Genomic DNA, 20,821 nt, shown 5'->3' with positions numbered 1-20,821 from the left:
CCCAGTCAATTTCAGCTCATCCTCTCTGAACCTTAAGCACTCCTACCCATTTTTGATTTATACAAGAACAGAATGAGAAAAAAAAATGTAAACATCATATTAATATGGGGAAAAAAAACAAAAACAAAACAAAGCAAAGGAATGTAACTCAAAATATCTAGATGTACAACATGGAAGAGTCTTGGCTTCTGAATAGTCTAATTTTTCACTATCCAGGAACTTGAGAAAACAGAAGTGTTGAACACATGAAGAAGATGCATTTCTGAAATTTTAACTATTAGTCCTTCAGTTTTTACTTGGCTAAATCCCTGTGGCTGCTTTACCTACTTTGTCATAACAAAATATGTTCCTCCTGGCAATTTAATGCCTTCTGTTTAGTGCTGTGTTGACAATACCCCTCCTAACCTTTGAAATAAAGTTAGGATGTAGCTTTAATTTGAAACAGGACTGTAATACCTTCAAATTAAACTTCTGTTTTTAATTTAGTCCAACAACACTGTTTTTCTAAGTTCAGGCCCAGAGACAATCGCTACAGCTGAATTCTAAACCCTCAAAACCGCATTGTGTTAGTATTTTCATTATATACTCTGAACATATGAATTGTTCTGTAATAAGGTTTCATTTTTATGTAGTTCTAGAGTGAATATTAGAGTTACACAGAACATTAAAAATGCCAGAATAAAGATGTGACTTTGCAGACTCCTAAGGTGTATGAGAGTTAGGCATCCAGCTACAACCCCATAAAGTGCTCAGTAGCCCACTCTAACCCCCTTCTCAGCAGCTCTTTCAGGGACTACCTCAAAAGCTCTCAGACTTCAAAGGACATTGAATCAGGCCAGAGTAGAGACAGTGGTTCCTACCAAACCTTTTCCCCAGGGATCCTGACACTTTTCTGTTGTTAACATGGATAAGAACCATTGGTAAAGAATATTAATGTATAGTGGCCTTTTCCACATGCTTTACAGTATATGCAGCAGCCATCCCTTACCAGGTCTGCTGGAAACATTCATCGAAACCATTTGTTCTTTCAGCACTTCCAAAACAAAATTACACCCATTGTGTCTCAAGTTGGGAACCCAACAACTGAAACAGCCACAAACGATGGCTGAATTCAACCTCTATCTCAGTTTCTTTTCCTGAAAAATTAGGATAACAGTTATATCTGATGGCTGTTGAAAGGTTTAATTAATTAAGATATGTAAAGGTCTCTGAAAGGCTTATAAATACTAAGGAGTATTATTAAGCTGTAATAACATTTATAATAGGTTAAACTCACAGGCATTTCAAAAATCTTGTTTGCTAAACTTTAACAAATTTATATTATCTTGAAACCTTTTCCTATATCTACACTTGAATTTTTGGCCAGTAAAAAGATTTTACATTTGATTGTAATAAATTGCACTGATGCATGATTCAGTTTTTCTATGCATAGCTAAATTTTAATATTTTTACACCAAGAAAGATGTCCATAGGAGCTACTAGGCCTAAGCGTTGGTGAAAGTCAACTCATGTAGCACGTGGGTTGTCAGCCTGAAGGTTACAACCCCAATCGGCTTTGAAGGCACATGGTTACCTTTATCTGGCTAGATGGGAATGGGATCCTGACACTTTTCTGTTGTTAACATGGATAAGAACCATTGGTAAAGAATATTAATGTATAGTGGCCTTTTCTTCTTTCAAAGATAATTTATTATCCTTTTAAGATGCATTGGGGCTAAAGCTTTTAGAGTAAAAGCCATCTGGTGAGAAATCTTGCTTTCTGCAGTCCAGGGTGAGCCTTTTTCAGGACAATGGACAAATCACAAGTGAGAGAGAAAGTAGAGATGACATAATAAACATAAGATAACAGATCCCTGGGGAAGCCAGGAGGGCTTGTTGGTAGTTATTGATGAGAGTGATGGGATATAAACAGAGATAAGGAACATAGCGTGGGAGCTGCAGTGAGAACCCAGGGATGCATATTCAGCCCCCTTCTAAAAGCAGAGCACACAAATGCTTGTGCATGAACATTTGCTTTTAAATATTTTTGGCAGAAAAGCTAACTCAAAAATACACCCATGAGAACTATATTTTCTACCAGCCATAGCTCAGCCAGATTCACTATTTATCATCATTTATTTCCAGTAAATAGATGCCATGCCAGGCCACTTATCTCTTTGTCAAAGCTCATAAATGGTGCTGCAGTACCATGGGATTCTTGTTCCGGAGGTTTGTTTTGACTCTCAGACCTCTAATCTTCATAAGAGAATACATACTACTTATCACTATCAGAAGCATTATCAGCATCTCTGGCCTTATTAGCAGGACCAGTTTACGAATGTGAATCATTCTGCAGTTCATTCTCAGCATTCATACTTTCCTGACACAGCATTAACTCTGAAAGGCTCTTTCAACCTCTTTGAACTTGCTCCCTAACTTTTCAACACTACCCACAGAATGTCATAGAAAAGGCACAATTTTTGAACAAATCAACCAGTAGCACAAATTAAAAGACATCTTGAACTCAATATTTAATATGGTTGACCTTGCCAGAATTAAGATTCCACTCAAAATCCAGGGATGCACAGTGCTCCTGCATGAAAGAAACAGGATACCACCTTCAAAAAAATATGGAGTAGCAGTTTCGGACAAGGAATATGAATTGCCCAGTCTAGTCCCATTGAAGTCAAATGGGAGCTGATTGCCTCAAATAGCTTCCGAAGTCAAGAGTCTTTACACATAAATATCCTTCTATGATGTCAAAATGGAATAATAATACCTAGTTCTAACATAGTGCTTCATAACCATACATCTCACACTGATTTCTCTTGTAAAGCGCTAACATTAGCTGCCATTTCACAGATGGGGAAACTGAGAAACAGGGAGGGGGGAAAAATCATGAAACTATATAACTGGAAAGGACCATGAGAAGTCATCAAGTCCAGCTCCCTGTACTGACATTCTTGACAGGTGTTTCTCCAACTTGTTCTTAAAACCTCCAAGGATTGTGATTCCACAACCTCCCAGAGAAGCCTACTGTCGAACTTATCTACCTTTATAGTTAGGAAGCTTTTCCTAATATCTAACCTAAATATCCCTGGTTGCAGGTTAAGCTCTTGAAATTCTATGAGACACTGCTTTAACAAAATTATGCATGAAAATTCTGAGATTTAGATGCCAACGTCTATAATTTTTAGATTTTTGCTCATCTAATTTTTTAGATTCCCTCATCACAAGTTATATTTCTGCTTTGGACCAAAATAAAACTGCTTTATCAAACAAGTTGATTCCAACACTGTCAAAGACCATGGGAACACAAGGATTCTTGACTTGCAGAAGTTGTTGCTTATATAAGTGTAAAAGCTCAGTTAATAGTATCTGATCTTATATATTACTGAGAGTGACACTAGTAGTGTGAATGAAAAAGCTGGTTTGCCATGGGAAATTATGGTGCCATCTTTCTATTACTTCTTTTGTTTCTCTCTCACATATGGAATAGTAGATGTGGTTAAGCAAAATCTCTTGCAAATAACCCTCAGGCTGCAAGAAAAGCCCAGTCAGGGAGGAGGGAAAGTGAAAAAAAGGAGAGTGAGAGAAATATAGAGAAGGAGGAGTGGGGGAGGGGCAAAAAAGGAACCCTGAACATCTAATAAAAAGTTTCAGTTAAAAAAGAAAAAGAGCACTTTTTAAACAAAATGGAAAGTATCAAGGAATAATTGAAAATAATGTTTTCCCCCTACAGGAAAGAAATCATTTGATGAAAGACTTTTTTCCAATCAGGAAAATTTTGACACTATATAGGTCTGATGATCACCACATCTTATCTTTTGGAGAGGAAACACCTCTGCTATTATCTGATTGAAGAAAATGAACAGGCAGAATTTAAGTGAATTCGTAAACTCAAAAATTGCCTGTCATCTTATTTTTTCCTTCATGCTGACTCACTCCTTCAACCTCCCTCTAAGTGTCTTCAAGTATGTGCTGCACTTCTCTGCATCTCCTATTCTAAATATATGAAGATGCCATGGCTTCTATAGGCCCTTGGGATGGTGGGTAATGGTGAAAATATTAACAGATTATTGTTTCTTTTTAAAAAAAATCCTGTGATTGTATGCACATTGTTTGAATACAAATATACTAAAGTGGTTTCAGAGTAGCAGCCATGTTAGTCTGTATCCACAAAAAGAACAGGAGTACTTGTGGCACCTTGGAGACTAACAAATTTATTTGAGCATAAGCTTTCATAGGCTACAGCCCACTTCAGATGCATAGAATGGAACATATAGTAAGAAGATTATTTATATATATATATATACACACACACACACACACACACACACACACACACATCATGAAAAGGTGGAAGTTGCCATACCAACTCTAAGAGGCTAATTAATTAAGATGAACTACTATCAGCAGGAGAAATAAAAATTATAGTCATATTCAAGATGGCCAAAAGGTGTGTGATACTTCACGTGGGGAGATAGATTCAATTTGTATAATGACCCAGCTGCTCCCAGTCTCTATTCAAGCCAAAGTTAATGGTATCTCGTTTGCATATTAATTTAAGTCCAGCAATTTCTCGTTGGAGTCTGTTCTTGAAGCTTTTCTGTTGCAAATTTGCCACCTTTAAGTCTGTTACTGAGTGACCAGAGAGGTTGAAGTGTTCTCCTATTGGTTTTTGAATGTTATGACTCCTGATGTCAGATTTGTGTCCATTTATTCTTTTGCATAGAGACTGTCCGGTTTGGCCAATGTACATGGCAGAGGGGCATTGCTGGCACATGATGGCATACATCACACTGGTAGATGTACAGATGAACAAGCCCCTGATGGCGTGGCTGATGTGATTAGGTCCTATGATGGTGTCACTTGAATAGATACGTGGACAGAGTTAGCATCGGGCTTTATTGCAAGCATAGGTTCCTGGATTACTGTTTTTGTTGTGTGGTTGCTGGTGAGTATTGCTTCAGGTTGTGGGGCTGTCTATAAGTGAGGACTGGTCTGTCTCCCAAGATCTGTGAGAGTGAGGGATCGTCTTTCAGGATAGGTTGTAGATCTTTGAGGATGCGCTGGAGAAGTTTTAGTTGGGGGCTGAAGGTGATGGCTAGTGGCATTCTGTTGTTTTCTTTGTTGGGTCTGTCCTGTAGTAGGTAACTTCTGGGTACTCTTCTGACTCTGTCAATCTGTTTTTTCACTTCAGCAGGTGGAAGCTGTAGTTTTAAGAATGCTTCATAGAGAACTTGTAGGTGTTTGTCTCTGTCTGAGGGGTTGGAGCAAATGTAGTTGTATCTTAGAGCTTGGCTGTAGACAATGGATCGTGTGATATGGTCTGGATGAAAGCTGGAGGCATGTAGGTTAAGTATAGCGGTCAGTTGGTTTCCGGTATAGGGTGGTGTTTATGTGACCATCGCTTATTAGCACAGTAGTGTCCAGGAAAGGGACTGCTTGTGTGGATTGGTCTAGTCTGAGGTTGATGAAGGGATGGAAATTGTTGAAATTCTGGTGGAATTCTTCAAGGGCTTCTTTTCCATGGGTCCAGATAATGAGGATGTAATCAATCTTACTTAGTGGCAATCTCTTACAAATAAAGGAAACATGGTAGTAAGTTACAATCCCATTATACAAAATTCATATCTTCAGCACTTGAGGTCCGCAAGTACTTAAATCCAAATTGGCATGCCATTTGCTTACTAGCTGCGAGTGCATCTAGATAACAGTTGTCAAAAGACTAAAAAAAAACATTCATAACTTGTAAAAGTCTTGCTGCACATCACACCACATATGTCCACAACCACCATTAAATAACACTAGAATTGTTGGCTTCCCCGTGACCCACCCCATATGGCTAAAGGCTTAGTTGGTGACATTGTCTGAATCAGCCTTGAATTACTTACTTTAGGACCTTCATATACAATCAAGCATTAGTGGAAAGTACACTGATGAATTTTCCAGCCAAAACCATGGTCTCTCTCTTTTGGCACAAGAGCAGCTTTTGTGGAAATGTAAAAAAAGTGCAAGGGTCTTTTCTGATCCATCACTCCTAGCCGACCTGATAATGTCATTCCTGGATCCACATACTGCAGCCTGCTAATCTACCTAATACTGCAACACTTACAGGGACTGAACATTTTTTCAAAATATTCACTAACAAAATGAAGCTTCCAAATTCGTTTTCCCCTTTCTTGAAGATGCAGAAGTCAAATTCCCTAACACAAATGAACCTTTCATATGCTAATTTGCCTAATCCTGTGCACTGGCAGGCCTATCTAGGCAACGGATATGAATAATTCCCTGATCCTAGAAGGCCTGAATCTTTGACCAGCACCAAATATAAGCATAGTTTCCTGATATAATTAAATGTGAGGGAAAGCTCCCTGCCTGAAATTAATGCTTAGTGTGTAGTTAGGCTACCCCCAGCCCACACATGGCTGAACATTAAGCAGACAATGGGATTTGTTCAATTACATAGAGACAGTCTATTCAAATGAGAGAGAGAGAGAAAAAGAGGAAGAATGTAGAGAAGCAACCCCTATACATAACTCAGAAGCACCAACGGATGGGGTATTCCATCCAAGAGAGGAGGCTGAGAGAGTCTGCGGGGGCGGAAGAGCAGTGCCCCCCAACTGTCCCATTCCAAGGCCAGTTCCTGTGTAGCCTTAACACCAGAAGACAGCAGAACAAGCCATATTTTAAAAAAATCAGAATGATCAAGTAATGTTCTAACCAGTTTATAAAAAAACTGTCATGATCTTAACACTATTGCCCTCATCCTTCCTTACCATTCTTGCTCTTGTTTGTTTAGGGTTGCCAACTTTCGAACCACACAAAACCAAACACCCTAGCCCTACCCCTTCCCTGAGGCCCCCTGCTCACTACATTTCCCCCTTCCTCAGTGGCTCGCTCCCCCCACACTAACTCACTTTCATTGGGCTGGGGCAGGAAGTTGCGGTGTGGAAGGGGGTGAGGGGTCCGGGCTCTGGGGTGGGGCCAGAAATTAGAGGTTCAGGATGCAAGGGGTGTCTCGGCTGAGACAGGGAGTTGGGGTATGGGAGGAGGTAAGGGGTCTGGCTAGGGGACAATCTCTGGTGTGGGGTTGGGGATGACAGGTTTAGGGTTCAGGAGAGGGCTCCAGGTTGGGGGGGTTGGGCTGAGGGATTTGGAGTGTGGAAGGAGGCTGCAGGTTGAGGCATGGGGTGGAGGTGTGGGAGGGTGTACAGGCTCTGGGCTGGAGCCAGGGATGAGGATTTTGGTGTGCAGGAGGGGCTCCAGCCTGGGGGTGGGGTCAAGGGATTCTGAGTGCAGGAAAGGGCTATGGGTTGAGGGAGGGGGTGGGATGCAGAAGGGGTATGGGCTATGGGGTGAGGCCAGAGAAGGAAGGGTTCCAGGTCTGGAAGGGGGCTCTGGGCTGGGGTGCAGGCTCTGGGGCAGGGCTGGAGATGACAGGTTTGGGATGCAGGAGGGTGCTCTGTGTCTGGCGGGGACTCAAGACTGAGAGAGAGGGTTGGGACTCAGGCACAGGCTTACTTTGGGTGGCTCCAAGTCAGTGGCACACAGGGTCTAAGGCAGGCTACTCCCTACCTGTCTTGGTACTGCGCTGCGCCCTGGAAGCAGCCAGCAGGTCTGGCTCCTAGGCAGGGGGCCAGGAGGCTCAGCACATTGCACTTGTCCACAGGCACCACTCCTGCGCTGTGGTTCCCATCCAATGGGAGCGCGAAGCTGGTGCTCAGGGCAGTGGCAGCTTACGGAACCCCTACCTCGCCTAGGAGCCGGACTTGCTGGCCACTTCTGGGATGCAGCACAGTGCTAGGACAAGTAGGGACTAGCCTGCCTTAGACCAGCAGCACCTCCAACCGGACTTTTAATGGCCTGGTCAGGGTCCCTTTTTGACTGGGCGTTCCGGTCAATAACCATGCATCTGGTGGTATAATGCTAGTGTCTTGTGTTAAGTTAGGCACCAGTCCTGGAAAAACACTGATGTCTGAGTGGGCTTATTGAACTCAGCTGGGACCATTCACAAGCATAAAGTTAAGTTACTCACAGGTATGTGTGTTTACATCAGGACCTGAGACTAAAGTCTTCAGGGTGTGAACAGCCTTTTTATTCTGTCCGGCATCTAGAACAATAAGGGCCCACTGTAACAGGGACCACTTAAAATTAAAAAGGTTTTAGGTCATTTTTAAACTAAGAGCTGGGGGAAAGCTGACAGGTAGAGAAGAGCATGTGGCTCAGACAGAGACATCTTTTAGGGGAGGATCTATTAATGGAGATTCTCTATGTCCTAGTAAAGAGGAGTGGATGGAAGATTACAAAATACAGGTAGGATCTGATGAGAAACAGTCAAATGAAAAAGTCGCATTCAATTAGATCATGTAACAGCAGACAGCTATTGTTTTATGTGCTTATATACAAATGCTAGAAGCCTAAATATGGGTGAACTCAAGTGCCTCATATTAAATGAGGATATTGATAATAATAGGCATCACAGAAACTTGGTGGAATGAGGATAATCAATGGGACACAGTAATACCAGGGTACAAAATACATCAGAAGGCCAGAATAGGTCATGCTGGTGGGGAAGTGGCATGATATATGAAAGAAAGCATAGAATCAAATGAAGTAAAAAAATCTTAAATGAACCAATCTGTACCACAGAATCTCTATAGATAGTAATTCCATGCTTGAATTATAAGAATTTAGCAGTAGGGATCTACTACCAACTATGTGACCAGGATAGTGATAGTGACTTTGAAATACTCAGAGAGATTACAGGGGCTATAAATAAATAAATGAATAATAATAGTAATAATAATAATAATAATGGGGGTTTCAACTATCCCCATACCAACTGGGCACATTCCACCTCAGGACAGGATGCAGAGATAAAGTTTCTTGTAACCTTAAATGACTGTTTCTTGGAACAGCTAGTTCTGGAATCCACAAGGGGAAAGGCAATTCTTGATTTAGTCCTAAGTGGAGCACAGGATCTGGTCCAAGAGGTGACTATAGCTGGACTGCTTGGTAATAGTGACCATAATATAATTAAATTTAAAACCTCTGTGGTGGGAAAAACACCACAGAAGCCCAATATGGTAACATTTAACTTCAGAAAGGGGGACTACAGAAAAATTAGGAAGTTAGTTAAACAGAAATTAAAAGGGTACAGCACCAAAAGTGAAATCCCTGCAAGCTGCATGGAAACTTTTTAAAGACACCATAATAGAGGCTCAATTTAAATGTATACTCCAAAATAAACAACATAGTAAGAGAACAAAAAAAGTGCCATCATGACTAAACAACAAAGTAAAAAAAGTAGTGAGAGGCAAAAAGGCATCCTTTAAAAAGTGGAAGTTAAATCCTAGTGAAGAAAATAGAAAGGAGCATAAACTCTGGCAAGTGAAGTGTAAAATATAATTAGGTGTAACAGGGTCAGTACCCAACTCTCACAAGTGCCCTATCTGATTGGGCATGTCTGCATTCTTTCAGTAAGTAGTCCCGGCACTGGTATGGGGCTTTATCTCCAGGGGTTCCTCCCAGGAGACACTATCTTCCTGCAGCCCTCCCCAGTCTCAGTCTCTACTCAGTCCTCACAGTCAGCCAGAAGCTGCTCAATGATCCCCAGGTCCCTGGTAGCAGACTGTCTTCTGCTCAGTCCTCATAGTCAGCCAGAAGCCGCTCAATGATCCCCAAGTCCCTGGTAGCAAACTGTCTTCTGCTCAGTCCTAGCAGCAGCCAGGATCCTCTCACTCCCCCATTCCCTGCCTCCACTTAGCTGTTCATGATCCTGCTGTTCTTCCAGCCAAGCACACAGTCCTTCCTTCTACAACTCCAAGTAGCTACTAACTACTGCTCTGTTCTACAGCTTTTTTTATATGGCCCTCCTGGCCCATAATTGGCTGTTCCAGCAGCCCATCTCATTGGTTACTTCCTTGCAACCACTCTAGGCCACTTGGAGGACCTCTCCACTGATCTTTTCCTGGGATAGATGTGGCAGAACCCTGAGGTCTCCAGCAGAGGTTCTAGTCCACCCCCTCACAGAAGGCAAAAGAGAATTTGAAAAACAGCCAGCCAAAGACTCCAAAAGTAATAGCAAAAAAAGTACATCAGAAGCAGGAAGCCTGCTAAAAACCAGTGGGGACACTAGATGATCAAGATGCTACAGGAGCACTCAAGGATGATAATGCAGAGAAACTAAATGCACTCTTTGCATTGGTCTTCATGGCTGAGGATGTGAGGAAGATTTCCAGAACCAAGCCATTCTTTTTAGATGAAAAATCTGAGGAACTGTCCCAGATTGAGGTATCATTAGAGGTGGTTTTGGGACAAACTGATAAGTCACCAGGACCAAATGGTAGTCACCCAAGAGTTCTGAAGGAAGTCAAATGTGAAATTGAAGAACTACTAACTGTAGTCTGTAACCTATCATTTAAATCAGCTTCTGTACCAAATGCCTGAAAGATAGCTACTGTGATGCCAATTTTTAAAAAGGGCTCCAGAGGTAATCCTGGCAATTACAGGACTGCAAACCTAACTTCAGTACTGGGCAAATTGGTTGAAACTATAGTAAAGAACAGAATTGTCAGGAATATAGATAAACATAATTTGCTGAAGAAGAGTCAACATGGTTTTTGTAAAGGGAAATCATGCCTCACCAATCTTCTATAACTCTTTGAGGGGATCAACAAGCATGTGGACAAGGGGAATCCAGTGGGTATACTGTACTTACATTTTCAGAAAGCCTATGACAAAGTCCTTCACCAAAGGCTCTTAAGCAAAGTAAGCTGTCATGGGATAAGAGGGAAGGGTCCTCTCATGGATTGGTAACTGGTTAAAAGAGAGGAATAAATGGTTAGTTTTCAGAATAGAAAGAGGTAAATAGTAGTGTTCCCCAGGGGCCTGTACTGGGACCAATATTATTCAATATATTCACAAATGATCTGCAAAAAAGGGGTAAACAGTGAGGTGGCAAAATTTGCAGATGGTACAAAACTACCAAAAATAGTTAAGTCCCAAGCAGACCGTGAAGAGCTACAAAGGGATCCCATGAAACTGGATGACTAGGCTACAAAATGGCAGATGACATTCAGTGTTGACAAATGCAAAGTAATGCACACTGGAAAACATAATCCTAACTATACCTATAAAATGGTGGGGTCTAAATTAGCTGTTCCCACTCAAGAAAGATCATTGAGTCGTTGTTGATAGTTCTCTGAATACATCCACTCAATGTGCAGCAGCAGACAAAAAAAAGCTAACAATGTTGGGAATCATTACGAAAGGGATAAATATTAAGACAGAAAATATTATATTGCCTTTATATAAATCCATGGTTTGCCCACATCTTGTATAGTGTGTGCAGATGTGGTCACCCTATCTCAAAAAATATATATGTACTGGAATTGAAAAAGTTTCAGAAAAGGGCAACAAAAACTATTAGGGGTATGGAATAGCTTCTGTATGAGGACAGATTAATAAGACTGGGACTTCTCAGCTTGGAAAAGACGACTAAGGGGGATATGATAGAGTCTATAAAAATCATGACTTGTGTGGAGAAAGTAAATAAGGAAGTGTTATTTACTCTTTCTCATAACACAAGAACTAGGGATCACCAAATGAAATTAACAGGCAGAAGGTTTAAAAAACAAACAAAAAGGAAGTATTCCTTCACATAACACACAGTCAATCTGGGGAACTCTTTGCCAGAGGATGTTGTGAAGGCCAAGACTATAACAAGGTTCAAAAAAGAACTAGATAAATCCATGGAGAATAGGTCCATCAATGGCTATTAGCCAGGATGGGCAAGGATGATGTCCCTAGCCTCTGTTTGCCAGAAGCTAGGAATGGGTGACAGGGGATGGATCACTTGATGATTACCTGTTCTGTTCATTCCCTCTGGGGCACCTGGCATTGGCCACTGTCAGAGGACAGGATACTAGACTAGATGGACCTTTGGGCTGACCCAGTATGGCCGTTCTTATGTTCTCTATGAACTACAACAAAGGTGGTCTCAATTTGTCATAAACAGATAAAAGTTAATAGCACAGAAATACTTTATATCTTTTTGACTATAAAGGGTTAACATGTTCAGTAAAACTGGCTGTCACCTGACCAGAGGACCAATCAGGGGACAGGATACTTTCAAATCTTGAGGGAGGGAAGTTTTTGTGCTGTGCTGTTAGTTTTGGTTGTTGTTCACTCTGGGGGCTCAGAGGGACCAGACGTGCAACCAGGTTTCTCTCCAATCTCCCTGATACAGGTTCTTATAGATTCAAAATAGTAAGTACTAGGTAGATAAAGTGAGTTAGGCTTATGTTTGTTTTCTTTATTTGCAAATGTGTATTTGGTTGGAAGGAGTTCAAATGTGCATTTGGCTGAAAGGAGGTCAAATTGGTATTTTGCTGAAAAGATTTTAATTTGTACTTGTATACTTAGGCTGGGAGAGTGGTCCCAGTGTCTATAGCTAAAAAACCCTGTAGCTATTCCATCTTAAATTTACAAGATCATTTTTACTGTTTTTCTCTCTTTAATTAAAAGCTTTTCTTGTTTAAGAACCTAATTGTTTTTTTATTCTGGTGAGATCCCAGGGGACTGGGTCTGGATTCACCAGGGAATTGGTGGGGAGAAAGGAGGGAAGAGGGAGAGAGACGCTGATTTCTCTCTGTGCCAGGATTACTTTCTCTCAGGAAGAATCTGGGAGGGGAAGAGAGAAGGGGGGGGGAAGGTGCATTTTCCTCTCTGTTTCAGGATTCAGGGGGTTTGGATCACAGTGGTCTTCCAGGGTAACCCAGGGAGGGGAAGTCTGGGAGAGGCAACGGTGAAGGAAAGGGTTTACTTTCCTTGTGTTAAGATCCAGAGGGTCTGGCACTGTAATTCCTGGTTGGTGGCAGCACTACAGGTTCTAAGCTGGTAATTAAGCTTAGAGGAATTCATGCTGGTACCCCATCTTTTTGGACGCTAAGGTTCAGAGTGGGGATTATACCATGACACAATTCAATTCATATTTTGGTCACAGCAAGCTGCACAATCTTGTGTTAAAATATTAACTGTGGAACAGATTTTTAATGCCATTATTTATTGGACAAGTTCTCTAGACATTTATAATCCATAACTCACTTCTGAATTGATTTGCTGCTGCTTCCCAAAAGTCAGGTAGTGAAGATCTTGATGTATTATAGTTCTAAAATACCACTTTTAAAAATTCCCATTTACATGTATGCTGTCTACACACTGCAGACATTAAATATCATAAATGTAGAGTTAATGTCTAATTTCTATAAGTTATGTCTTTTAGTAATTATATTAAATGAAGAGATATTGACTTTTAGAGACTAAATTCCAAGTTCTTTTCTATTGCCAAAACAGTCAGGAATATCTTTAAATAAGCTTACGTTACAATGACACTTTAATGATTCATCAGGTAAAACTGAGAGAAAAAGTAATCCCTGGAACAAACAGAATTAGAATTCACCAAACAATTGTGAAAAGCTCAAAACAGGTAGATACATGACCAAATGTTCAGCTACTGACAATCAGAAAAGCTCTATTAATTTCTGAAAAGGTACACTGCTTTACAGCAGCTAAAGAACTTACTTATAATAGAGTCTACCAAATCTATAAAGAGAACTGAACATCAGAGTAAGATAATTATACAATATATACTTTTTTTTCCCTCCTGCCTGAATCATGCTTTTCATTAGATCCTGAGTAACTGCTTAGGTTCCTTGCATAGTCCAGTATATCATATTTATCTTCATAAATACTGAGAGTACTTGGGCACTTCCTGTGCTTAAAATTGGCTTTAGCCTTTATTTACTTATTTTTAAAGGGTGAGGGTGATTAACCAGGTGGAACAAACCATATGGGGGGAGGGATAGCTCAGTGGTTTGAGCATTGGCCTGCTAAACCCAGGATTGTGAGTTCAATCCCTGAGGAGGCCATTTGGGGATTAGTCCTGCTTTGAGCAGGGGGTTGGACTAGATGATCTCCTGAGGTCCCTTCCAACCCTGATAATCTATGAATCAGGAGAAGTGGTTTAGTCTTCATCTCTCGATGTCTTCAAATTAAGAGCTGGATGAATCTCAGGAAGTCAGACAAGTAACAGGTTATTGGCTCAGTGCAGGAGTAGCTGATTGAAATTCTCCACAGGAGATTGGCCTGTGTAATTTAATGATGAATGTATAACTTCTACATGCATTCCACTATGTAATGGAAGTCTTCATACTTAGAGTATGTCTACACTGCACAATCCTTACAGTGGATTGTGCAGTGCAGATCTGCCCTTGCCCTCCCCCCGCCCCCGGTATAGCAGAGAGGCACTGTTTAAGCATGTAAAGACACACCTGAACCCTTATGTATGTACGCTATATGGCTCTCTGCATGCCCAAGCAGTGCCTCCACTGTCTAGCATACACCTTTTTTAAGCAGTGTAGTATACCACTGCCTCTCCATTGCCGAAGTCTTTCCCCACCACAGAGAAAGACTTCAGCAGGAGAGAAAGGGTCTAGCAGAGGGGAGTGTCATAAACAGATAGCTAAGGGTTAATGTCTCTTTCACCTGAAGCACCTGACCAGAGGACCAATCAGGAAACAGGATTTTTTCAACTCTGGGTGGAGGGTTTTTTGTGTGTGAGTCTTTTGTTTTTGGTCTTCTGCCTGAATCTCTCTCAGCTAGAGAAGGATTTTTCTATTTCCTGCTTTCTAATCTTCTGTTTCCAAGTTGTGAGTACAAAGTGGGTTTTTTCTTTGGTATTTACATGTCTATAGTTGCTGGAGTGCTTTGAATTGTATTCTTTTTGAATAAGGCTGTTTATTCAATATTCTTTTAAGCAATTGACCCTGTATTTGTCACCTTAATACAGAGAGACCATTTGTATGTATTGTTCTTTCTTTTTTATATAAAGCTTTCTTTTAAGACCTGTTGGAGTTTTTCTTTAGTGAGGAACTCCAGGGAATTGGGTCTGCATCTCACCAAGGAATTGGTGGGAGGAAGAAATCAGAGGGAGATCTGTGTGTGTTAGATTTACTAGTCTGACTTTGCATTCCTCTGGGTGAAGAGGGAAGTAATTCTGTTTTCCAGGACTGGGAACGGGGAGGGTGGAGTCCCTCTGCTTAGATTCACGGAGGTTGCTTCTGTGTAGCTCTCCAGGAGCACCTGGAGGGGGGAAGGGAAAAAGGATTATTTCCCTTTGTTGTGAGACTCAAGGGATTTGGGTCTTGGGGTCCCCAGGGAAGGTTTTTTGGGGGGACCAGAGTGCCCCAAAACACTCTAATTTTTTGGGTGGTGGCAGCAGTACCAGGTCCAAGCTGGTAACTAAGCTTGGAGGTTTTCATGCTAACCCCCATATTTTGGACGCTAAGGTCCAAATCTGGGACTAAGTTATGACAGGGAGGCAGTGGGGAAGGGCTCCAGCAACTCCTTGCTGCCAGTCTTTCCCCACTTCCTCAGACTTTCATTAAGATGTGTAGCTACACACCACAGTGTGAATTCAACTTGCTTTTCATTGCACTGTGTAGCTACACTTGGTGTACATACCACCACTAGTGGTGTGCAATGTAGACATAGCCTAATGGTAAATGCTTCAAGGATGAAATGCATTTCAGTCAGAGGGCTACCACAAGACCTATACACCACTACATACCTCAAAATAAGGATAGAGAGAAATCTGACATCTAGAACTTATGGGACTCTCTGCACAAAGGTGATTCTCACCATAATACTTTGTCTACTGAAGTCTATCCTCCATACACAAAAGCGGGCATTTGTTTTGCAGCAATGGTTGCCACAGCAAAAGAGAACTTCCCAATACAGTTCTCTTTTTTGATCATGATGCTGTTTCTGGTGGTGCTATTTCTAGTGGGTAATGAAGAAACATGTGCTTTGTATTTTCCTGTTGCTAATGCTGTTTGCTGAGAATAATTCTTATTCCCAGGAAGTAGAGAGTTGCTTTTGGTGCTACTAGGTACACTTTCATAGATTAATATGAACAGACAATTGACATGATTCTCTATCACAATATAAAGTACTAATTACTCCACAGTTGATATAATTAGCGTGAGATATGAATTACTTTATGGGCAAAAACAAATGTTTTATGCCCACATAGTGAGAGGAGAAAGAGAGGGTTCCCAAATAAGCATTTTTGAAACCTTTATTGAGACACATATTGGTTACGGCCCTCTATGTCGCAAATGAATTAACAGTACAAGGGAGTCCATCTAGCACAGGTGCGAACTTGGTTAGCCATGTATCATCTCTATTCTAAACAGGACCTTATACTGCACTCCCAGTATCTGCGTGTCATCCAATATGGCGTTAAGCAACAGGACTGGGATGTCATTTGTTTGTTGTCATCCTTTCCCCGTTGGGTGAAGATTATGCAGGGAATGTTTTGTTTTGAATTTTTACACCCACCTACCTCAACCATTTGTGCTAATGGAGTAACAGGAAGGGGTATAAGTCTTAACTTCTGCCTCTTGAGAGGGATAGAGACACGTGCTTTGCCAATGGGATTCATAGCTGTTTCTAGACAGAGCAGAGGAATGTGGTTAAATAGCTGCATTCCCACTTTAAGGCCCTTTAACACTACCAGAGAAATTTGTGGCCTTCCTGTAAATGGCAGGCTTAGTACTTCTCTGTGAATATCTATCTTCTGAAAAGAGCTTATTTCATAATTAGTCAATGGAACAAATCCTGTAGTCCTTATTCAGTGTAAACAGAAGTTTTGCCTGAAGATTCTGGTGAGAGCACATAATTTTTTTTTATTTGGGGGAGAGGAGAGAAAGATGGCATGAAGGAAAGGTGGCAGATGACACAGTGCCTGTCATGTTCACAATCCAGATCCTTAGCTGGTATAAACTGGCTTTGCTACATTAAAGTCAACGTAGCAACACTACTTTACACTAGCTGGAGATATGTCCCAGCATACTAAATTCTTCCCTAGTCCTAATATTGCCAAAAGGAATTGCAGAAGTTCATGTCAGAGCTGAATTTAGGTTTTCAGTTTACCAAGGTTTGCATTTTATTCGCTACTTTTGACAGATTTTGCCTAAAAAATAAAATAAATAAAAAAATACACCACTTCTTTAGTTAATTTTGGTGTAGCCACACAAAATCTTGAAGCTACTGTTTCTCAGTCAGACAGGTGTAAAGAAGTACCTTTCAGCTAGGGTCTCTTTCCTTTGATTTTGTACTTAGAAGCACACAAAAAATATTCAAAGTTTTAATTAAAACATTAGGGCAACCACCTCAGCTGGTATAAACTGGTGACTTCAGTTGACCGTGCAGGTTTATGCCAAATTAGAAGCTGGCCTTTGCATCCCCATGGTCTTATATCAAGTTTCATGCTGGAATGATTTTCCATTTTGTTATGTCCAACTTGAAGACCCCTGAAAATGGATGGCAGAAGCAACTTTAAGCAAAGCATCACATATATAAAAATACATAAGCCATTTTCAGTTAATGCCAAATGCACTTTAGCTGCATTTTGAGTGAAAGGCTGTATTTTATAAACGGTAGAAAGCAAACCTTATAGTTTAAATATTTAATGTGCTATAGATAAGAGAAAAGGTATAATGGTGGTACCATATGTCAAAAACTAATATAAAGATAGAAAGCTGTCTTAAATCAAAGAGTTGGCATAGATGGTTCTCATCAGATTTCTTTTTCAGTCTATATTTTATTATGAGAACACAGTTCTCTTCTATCCAAGATTTTTACAGCTATGAGTTTCAAAATGTGAGCAAAATATGGAAAACATCCAAATGCAAAGTTACGGTATTGCTCGAGAAATAATGTCTTTTTGTTAGAAGAATTAGAAGAGGTAACATTTCTTAATGTTAGAGGCAGCTTTTAAATCCCCCATTAGAAGATTCAGAACAGTTTGCTTTACTGCAGGGCAAATGACCTTATGGAGAAGGGCAAGAGAGAAATATGCTTTTTTATGGAAAAGAAAAGCAATTACATTATTTTTAATGCATAGTATGGATTTCACTTAAGTTTTACCACATCAAAAAGTTTGACGTTTTTGCATGTTGTGCTTGTTTAAGACATACTGTGCTAGAACTAGAATATCTGTAATTCAGTGACATAAGCATAGCTTTTAAGATAGGAAAGAAGGTAAAAACCTGAGGGTTTATGAACTGATTCTCAGAGGAGCTAAGTACCTGCAGCTTCCAAGGAAGTCAAAGGAAGCTGTAGGTGCTCAGCACCGGGGCGAGGGAGGACGGACTTAATTCAAAGCCCATTGAAACATCTGGGGGGAGGGATAGCTCAGTGGTTGGAGCATAGGCCTGCTAAACCCAGGGTTGTGAGCCCAATCCTTGAGTGGGCCATCTAGGGAACTGGGGCAAAAGTCTGTCTGGGGATTGGTCCTGCTTTGAGTAGGGGGTTGGACTAGATGATCTCCTGAGGTCCCTTCCAACCCCAATATTCTATGATTCTATAAGCCAATGGGAGTCTTCCCACTGACCAGTGGACTTTCATCAGTCAGGTACATTCCAACAGCTTCATTCATTTTTCAGAGAAACAAAGCCCTGGAATTTGTTTTCTTTTTGAGATGCACCAAACAATTTCTGCAGTGCAGGAACAGCAGTTCTACATTGTTCCAAGATGCAGGATAACTTATTCCAGCTTTCCTTCCTTATTTCTAAACAGGTGAGCATCAGATATTTTAACATTTAGAGAGTATATAAAGACAGAGTCATCCTGGGCAACAGTTTGCTAGTAACTGTATTTCCTTTTTTAGGGCCTGATTCAGCAATGCACTTAACCCAGTGCTTAATTACAAGCATATGCTGGAATGCTTTGAGAATAAACAGGGATAGGATTACTCATATGTTTAAAGTTAAGCACATGATTAGATGCTCTGCTGGACAGGGCCCAGAGTGCTCAGAACCTTGTAGGTTCTGAGCCTTAATTCCCCTAGAGCTATACAAGTGTGTTTCACGTACAATTACAAAATATTGCAGAATGAAGAGGTCAATTTAATCCCTTTGAAGCACATGTAACCCAGCATGCCACTCTAGAGTGAGATCCTCTGCTGATCTATATCATTGTAGCTCCATTGCTTATGGTAAACTCCGTTGCATGAAAGATGCAAATGGATTTCACCCACTGTGTAAGAAAAAAAATGAGTTGAGCACTCTTATGCTTTGATACTTTCATGCACTCCAGTCAAGCCACTCAAAAATTTAGTCTGCAGAGCTGGAATGGATTTTTCTTTCAAGATTTTCAATACTAGCCTGGCCACAAGCAGGAAGAACTACCATGGGATCAGCTGCTCTCTTAGCATTCTTTCCATCTCATGTGGAGGGGAGAAGCACAGAGCAGCAATAAAAATCGAAAAGATTCAGGTTGGAGTCTGGGAAAAAGTTTGTCATGCGGGAAAATGTAAGGTGGTCTCGGCTGGTGCTTTTATCAAACATTCAGGTAAACTCAGCCTTTGTAGCATTACCTAAGCTTCCCTAAATTACTACAAAAGGAACAATTAGATAACTTATCATAGTATTTGTAGTATTCTAAGACATTAACTAAGGGAACTAGCAGGACTTTAAAGGGAAAATATTATGAGTCTTGGAAGCAAACTATGATCCCAACAGGTAAAGTGATGTAGCTCCAAACACTTGAGATTATACCTAGCTTGTGTGTAAAAGTGAGTAAGATTTTTTTAGAAATATTTTAAGTGGTGCCATATTAATAGTGCTGGAGCCTGAATTCCTCTATTTACTGAGATAAGCAAAGCATTGAAACAGTCTGATCCAATGAACAATATACTAAGGTGGGACTCAGGAGGAGTTCTATTCCCAGCTCTGCTGCTGACCTGCTACAGGACATTGATCCAGTTACTTAATCTTTATGCCTTTGTTTTCTTAACCCCAAAATTGGTCTTCTGGAATACTTAGACTCCAAGTTCATTGAGACAGGGACAGTCTCACCACGTGTTTATAAAGCACCATACAGCCCTGATATCAGTTGGAGCTTGTATTACAGTTGCACCAACAAATAGATGGTAAACATGGGAAGTAGCAGTGAAACATACTGCTTTCTTCTGACGGACTCGCCTCTCGTGGAGAGAAGGTGTTCAGTCTCCATGGCTTTGGTATAGGGTCTGCCATCAAAGGTTCCAATTGTACAGGGACTTCATTTTAGATATGCACCAAGTTGAGGATCTTGATTTGAATCTGGCCCAATGGATTCTTTAATTTTAAAAGTATTTTCTTGGAATTGAAGTTGATCTTTAGAGAGAATGGAGGCATGTGAATAGATAATATTCAGAATATATTTAAATCCCTAATGGATACATCAAAGCATGGGCACATAGATTTAAAGAGGTGGGAGGAAGGGTTGGTTGGTAATCCTCACTTTTCCATTTGACAAACTTAACTGGCATCATGAAAAATGTTTAGAGAACTGGTTTAGAATAATTTGCCAGAATAGATAAAAAAATAAATATATAGTGTTCTGAATATCAGGCAGGCTTTGCTCTGAAGAATAGAGTGACATCACGTGCAGCTATTTTATTGGAACTATGTATAGTGCCAAGGTTGTTATTCAAACATATTATTGATCTAAATCATATGCAATTATTTATCATGGTTTTAAAAATATAGTTGGAGTGAAGGTAAGAAAGACAAGCATATTACTAGGTTGCGCGGAGGGGTGGGGGGCATCAAGTGGGGCAATTTGCCCCAGGCCCTGAGCCTTGCACGGGCCCCCCACGAGAATATAGTATTCTATAATATTGCAGCTTTTTTTATGGAAGGGGCCCCCAAAATTGCTTTGCCGCAGGCCCCCTGAATCCTCTGAGCAGCCCTGCATATTACAATCAAGCACATTACAGTCGGAC

The sequence above is a fragment of the Gopherus flavomarginatus genome, chromosome 7, assembly GCF_025201925.1.
Source record: "Gopherus flavomarginatus isolate rGopFla2 chromosome 7, rGopFla2.mat.asm, whole genome shotgun sequence".
In the NCBI taxonomy this organism is placed as follows: domain Eukaryota; kingdom Metazoa; phylum Chordata; order Testudines; family Testudinidae; genus Gopherus; species Gopherus flavomarginatus.
The sequence above is the reverse complement of the archived record's forward strand: the minus strand, read 5'-3'. Positions refer to the sequence as shown.